The following is a 7045-nucleotide window of genomic DNA, read 5'->3' as shown; positions in this document are numbered from 1 at the left end:
GAGTGCACTTGCTTGAGGTTTATTTGGCTCTTTTATCTTTTTTATTGCCATAGATTTATAATTTTTAGGCATGATTCCTTCACTTAAGATCATGTGCCTTAGAAAACCTCTTGATAACTCATAGAAAGGATCCCAAGAACACATGGAATACACATTTATTGGGGTTGAGGGAGATCTATGTCTCCCAACACTTCCAGGCCACCTTTTGTAGGCATTCCAAGTGTTGTTCTTCATGATGTGAATAGAGAAATCATCCAAGAATATTGTGAGGAAAGGTTTCCACCATGAAGCATTGGAACATGGCCGGTGCAGTATTTAACCCAAACGGCACCTATTTGAGGAAATACAACATAATTGCACAGAATAGTGCTGCTACTCTAAGTGCCTGGTTGCTCCTGCTGCCCTTCCCACCCATCTCCTCATTCCCACAGCCATCCCCGGTCTCCATCCCTTCTCCCCCGTCTCCTCCATTGTCTCCTTCCCCCTCCTCCTCCTCTGCCTTCTCCGCCCCCTCTCCTCGTCTCCTCCCACCTCCCCTCCCTACCTCTTGCCTCCCCCCCACTACCCCCCTTCCTCCCCTCTTCGCCTCCTCTACTCCCCCTCTTCTCCTCCCCTCTCTGTTACCCCTCCCGCCTCCCCTCTCCGCGTCCTTCGCCTCCCCCGTTGCCCCTCCCACCTCTTGTTTCCCCTCCCGCATCATCCCACTGCTCCTCAGCCACCTCTTGCCACCCCTCCCGCCTCCCCCCTTCACCTTCTCCACCTCCTCCTCCCTGCCCCCTCTCTGCCTCCTCCGCATCCTCCTCCCTACCCTCTCTGCTTCCTCCTCCGTACCATTCCCTACCTCATCTTCGCCTCCCTCCCCGCCTTCTCCCACACACACACACAAAGGAGAGAGAGAGAGAGAGAGAGAGAGAGAGAGAGAGAGAAAGAGAGAGAGGGGGGGGGGAGGGGGGGGTGAATATTAGAGAGGCTAGGAAAAATTAGGGAAATTTTATGAAAAAAATTAGACAGGAAAAATTAGGGTACATTAGGGAAAATTAGAGAAATTAGGAAATCTAGCTCCAAGACACAATCCTGGCTCTACGGACTTGCCACTGTCCATCAAATCACATCACTAACCAGCAATGGCATATTGTTAACCACTCGATTAACATGCACCCCAACCTGATCTCAATCCAGTCCTCTGGATCGTGTGACGTTCATGGTTGTTGGAGTGTTGTCAGTGAAGATCATGCAAAATAGTCTTTCTTGTGCACTGGGATGAATCTTCTTTTGGTCCATTGCAGCAGAGGGATGTAGTGGCTCCTTGTTATGGAATGATTGTTGGAAGTATGGATGAGTGATTCTTATAGAACCAACACCTCAAGTTTGAGTGAACCGATTTGAGTACTTGTGACCATTCAAAGAAGGAATAGGAAAAAGTAAAAGAAAAATATAAGGGGTAAGTTATTAGGAAGAAGGTGTTAGTAGGGATTGATGTAAGATCCTAATGGTGTTGGTGTTAGCAGAGTAACTAAAGTGCATTCTCATGCTCCTCTTATATCCCATATTTGATTTGAGTGGGACTTCGAATGGATTCTCATCATCCAACGACCTTACCAATCCAAAATGGATGCCCAAGGTTATCATCCTCTGCCAATTGTATTGCATGGGTGAGAAGCTTTATAAGTTGGGGTTGGGTCTCCAATCAAACAACATTGAAGATCATAGAAAACATAGGTTTGGAAGGCAAGTGATGAGCCTAAATCCGGATTGTTTTTGGAGCATGTAGATTAGAAACCCAACTCCATAAGAACGATGAAACTCTCTCACTCTTTCTCTTTACCTTAGCAACCCATCTGCGATGTCTATCCACAAATCTAGAGCACAAAAGATCGAATGGAGGAAATTTTTTGGTTATAATGCATTCTCTCTCTCTCTCTCTCTCTCTCTCTCTCTCTCTCTCTCTCTCTCTCTCTCTCTCTCTCTCTCTCTCTCTCTCTATCTCTCTCTCTCTCTCTCTCTTTGTCTCTCTCTCTCTCTCTCTCTCTCTCTCTCTCTCTCTCTCTCTCTCTCTCTCTCTCTTTGCAGCACCTTCACCGCCATGAGCTCTCCTTATGGTCACTCATACATACTCACCATCTCTCATGATAGCATTAGGTTGGTATCAAATATTTTCCAATTATCCAAGCACTTTATCAAGGCCACCAACTATGCCTAACACAACACCGTGAATAACATGTTAGTACGTGCTAATCAAAATGTCATGTTTGTAGAGGTTTGATATCGAAGTCCGATGTCTTTTAGGAGATCAATGGCTATGGTTAAAGGAATATGGAGCTTGGATGTCATCAAGCAATTTGCATGAGTTGATGGGAATGAGATGGAGCCCTATCCAATTATCGATGATGACTAGCCTATTAGTGTCCACATAACATCATATGCAACATGTGTTAGGTGCCCAACATAGATTTGAACCCAAGACCTCCCATAGAGAGGCGAGGGTTTTAGCCACTTGGACCATAAGCTCAACTCAAGATTAAGGCAACTGAATTAGCTAAAGTCAAGGCTACCAGAAAGGATGGAAAATGGACAGTTTATCATGAAGGCGTAGCACTAATCAGAGAGTTTAAATCAAAACCAAAAGACTCTCAGTCTTAAATTGATGTATGGCTATTTACTCTTCCATACTATCTGTAGGTACTCTAAATAATGCGGGTTGCTTTTTGCACTCCTTGGGAGCTGCCATGTGCCCTCCCTAAAGCATATGTACTAGAGGGTTTCTTGCTATCCCATAGACCTTTTGGTCTCTAGTGGACATTAATAGAATCTCTCTCTCTCTCTCTCTCTCTCTCTCTCTCTCTCTCTCTCTCTCTCTCTCTCACATTAGCAACATACATCGAAGAGAGAGAGAGAGAGAGAGAGGGGGGGGCAGCAAGGGAAAGGGACTAATAAAGGGAGGGTGAGAAAGGGGTGAGAGAGGATAACAGGAGAGCAATCTTGTGGGATTCACTCCTAAATATGTAAGTGTAGCACGTGGGTTCAATAAGAGGGGTTTTTAAATCTTTTTTTTGCACATTTTTTACATACAAAAGGGTAACATTTAAAGGGGATATTCATAAATTGAATAGAAAAAGGGTGCATTTCATTCAAAAAAATTTCATAGATAAGGGACTTTGAAATTAGTCCTTAAACACACTTGATACAAAGGATTTACATATTGTGAAACCCTTGAGAGAGAAAGTAAGAGATATGTATCTCATATTTGATTTCATTAGATATTTGGAAAGATAAGGGAATCTCTAAATCAAGATGAATGCAGCACAGACAAAGACAAATCATTCATTCCTCATTATTGGAAAACGTGGCATATTGCCATGTGTTGTCATTGATGCACGGGGTGTGGGGGTGCCCAAACCTTGCCCCATGTCCACACATAAAGGACACATAGCCTCTTGAGTCATGAAAAGGTCGCGGAAGGGGATAACTTTAGAGGATTTCACCACACCTTGTATTCAAGGTGCACAATTTCATATTAGTCCATGGGGTTCACTATGTAAAAACCCCATATAGCATGTGTGATCGCTCAAGGGGTATTTAGATAAGGAATTTATATACCCCTAAATTATGTATATTTTTTGTAAATACTTAAGAAAATTAAACCAATTTTGTTGATTGCACGTGCTATCTTACATATTTCTAGTGACCCCCTTAGGCATATTATTGCTTAGGGGATTAAGTCCAAGTGCCTTCTACCACATGTCAGCATGCATGTCATGGGAGCCTTTTATCCTAATTACTCACACAATTCCAAGGTGTCACAAGGGTAATTAGGGGCACACAAAGGCCCCTCAAAGGGACACATTTCAACAACCCCCCCATGGTCCTAACACCACAAGTAGACCAATTGACCAACCAAGGCACCAACTAGTGCTAAACATTCACAACAATGATTCAACACTTGACGGTACTTCGCTTAGAGCCAAGCTAGTCAATTATTTACCACAGGAAAGGTCACAACCAACAACAACAACATGATAGGCCACTGATAGGCCATTGCTAGAATCCAAATAGTCACTTGCTCAAATCTCTTGAACAGACACACTAGACAAAGCACACACAAGTAACCAGCTCTCGTGATGCGCAATACCTCTTCATAATCAACACAATAGCTAGCTATACTACCAACTCGGTAGTTACAGAGTTAGAGCACACTTGTAGGTCACCAATCTAGGGTCTGGCTTCCACTTGCCACCTTGCAATTTTCTCTATCATAATATCTTGGCAATTCCAATTGGCTAATACATTATGGGTTTTGTAATAGTATATTTTCCTTAGTGCATTTCTTTCCATTGTTAACCTATTAAATTGTCATGTTTGTGAAGATGCAAGTTAAAGTCAGATGTTGACATGGTGGATCTCAAGTAACATGTAGGGCCTAAGGGAAACTATAGGTATATGGCCGAAGTCACAAATTTATACTAGAAATGTTATTTATACTAGAAATTTGGTTGTGTCTATTGGAAGGGAGGTAAATATCTTGTCCAAAACTCACTAGAAATATGAGAAATTCTATGAGCTTTTAGAATCATAAGTTAAATACATTTTATCCCTCTCTAACTTGTTGGCATAATAGGTAAGGAGCTTGGTAATCGCACCCTCAAAGAGAGCAACTATACATTGGTCATGTAGACCACTTGTACTGCTCCCTTATACTAGGAAGGATAATTAGTAGCACTTCCTGTTTTTTGTGCTAGCTTGAGTTGTGACTCATGATTTCAAGTCATAAGGAAGCCTTGCTCAATATTTATTTTCTTGTTCTCCCAAAAACTCTGATATGTTAATGAAAGCATTTAGAGAAATCCAGGTTTTTTTAAAATAGAATCATTACTCTCATTGAAAATAAGAAAATATTGATGTTTAATATTATAGATTCACATTAAATGAACGTAAAGTTAGAGTGAAGCTTATGATTGCACTCTTTTGGAATGCTTTCTTAGTACATACTTTACATGATCCAACCTAGATGTTTGTGTAGAATTAAGCTTGCAATTGAATACAAATAAGTTCTAATTTTTTGGCACACTTATTGTATCTTTCTTAGATTATCATTACTTTTTAATATATGGTTTTTAGTAATGTTTTTAATGTATGGCATTGGAATTAAACTACAAAATTTTTCAATAATGCAACAAGCAATCAAGTAACCCTAAGCCATTGTTATACATAGTGCCATACAAATGAGAAAATTTAAACTCGATGGAAGGTAATCAATTGACAAAATAATGAATAGTGTTATTCATGTTCATGATTAGGCCAACATGCATTCTAAGAACCATATACAAAATGTTTGTAGGACTAGAAGATTTACAAGGAACATAGCAAGCAATCTAGAAATCCAAATTGAGCATTATAAAGATGAAAACAAGAGTTCATGCAAGCACGTCAAGCATATGTACAACCCAAGAGATGAGCATTGCAACTTTACAACAATAAAAAAGTAGCAATATAAGTATGTTATACAAGCCATTAGAACAACTATCCATGTGCTTGAGAAAGCCAACATGCATTCTAAGAATCATCCACAAAATAATTTACAACACCAAATGGTTGACTTAGAATGTAGGAAGCACTCCTATTCCAAATCAATCATTATGAATATGCATGCAAGTCATGCACACATCTAGCATTGCAACTTTGCCAAAACAAGAAAGCAATATTGTAAGCCAATCACAACATCTGTAATTTTTCTATTTTACCAACTTTAATAGGGTGTTTATAGACCGACGCCTGCCCAAGCGAGGGAAGGGGGTCCCCTTACATGTCTTCCACTAGGCAAGGCGTGATTTGCCCCTAAAAAGGGGGTGATTTGCCCCGCAAAAAGGGGGGCACCCATCTTCATGGACAACCACTACCGCCCACCCATCATCGCCCGCCAAACCTCTCAGAGTAAGATTCGAACTCACGCCATCAAACCATAAGTCACATGACCTAAACTACGTAGGCATTTTCACATACTTGCAATAAATGAAGGTCGGCTATTGCTATATTGTTCCGCTTAGTGTGTCCATCACACATTGCCCATGCCTTTTCTCGGCTGGGTGGGCATATCGGCAGTCTGTAAACTGCCCATCCTCTCATAACTCCCATCATAAAAATTATGGAAAGCAAAACAAGGAAGCGATACTATAACTACGTTATATGCAACACCATTAGAACACACATAATTTTTCTCTTTTTCCAAATTTGATTAGTCTCAAAATCATGGATTTGATTTTTCCAAGTTTGATTCGCTATACTAATTGCTACTTCTATAAAAATTTCATAACTTGTAAACTGGACAAGCTTTTAATGTCCAATCAATTGCACAATGTTCCTAATTTTTGTAAGAAAATTCCTATGTATACAGAAAACTCCATCGCATTACATCGTTGTTACACAAGGTGCAGATGGGAGGCTGCATGAGAGGCAATTTTGAAAGGGGAGCGCACAAAAGTGGAGTGGGTAGAGAGGGGGAAGAGAGTGGAGGACATGGCAAGGTAGGTGGTAGAAGAGAGCGAAGAGTGGGAGATATCCCAGAAAGCGAGCGAAGGCTAAGCCAGGGTGAGAGAGTGAAGGTTGAGTGAGAAGATGAAAATGGAAGGTAGAGGGACTATGTGTAGAAGCAAGAGAGGCGGTTAGAAGCTTTGATGCAAAAGAAGTTTCCAGAACTGATTTCCCAGACCTTAGGCTTAATATTTTCCATATACGATTCCCGCCCCTCACTAGACTAATTAATTGATTTTTTCAATATATTCATGGGATTGTCTCAAATTTCGTAAAACTCTCCATCATAAAAATCATGGGAGTTTGTTTGTTCGTATTGCATCGTCATAAAAAGTTGGTAAAGAGTTGGAGTTGGTGAAAGGTTGGATGTTGAAATGACGGTTAAAAAGGGGCAACGTAAATTGGAGGATCTAGACCATTGATAGGTAGGAGATCGGACGACAAATATTTGGTATGGCCCTACATACTATTTCCATGGAGGGAATACAAACATGCAACACGCTATTCATTTTGGGATCTT

The sequence above is a fragment of the Dipteris shenzhenensis genome, chromosome 4 (assembly GCF_047967505.1).
Source record: "Dipteris shenzhenensis isolate YYH24624 ecotype China chromosome 4, Dip_SZ_1.0, whole genome shotgun sequence".
Taxonomy (NCBI): Eukaryota; Viridiplantae; Streptophyta; class Polypodiopsida; order Gleicheniales; family Dipteridaceae; genus Dipteris; species Dipteris shenzhenensis.
Note: the sequence above shows the minus strand (reverse complement) of the source record.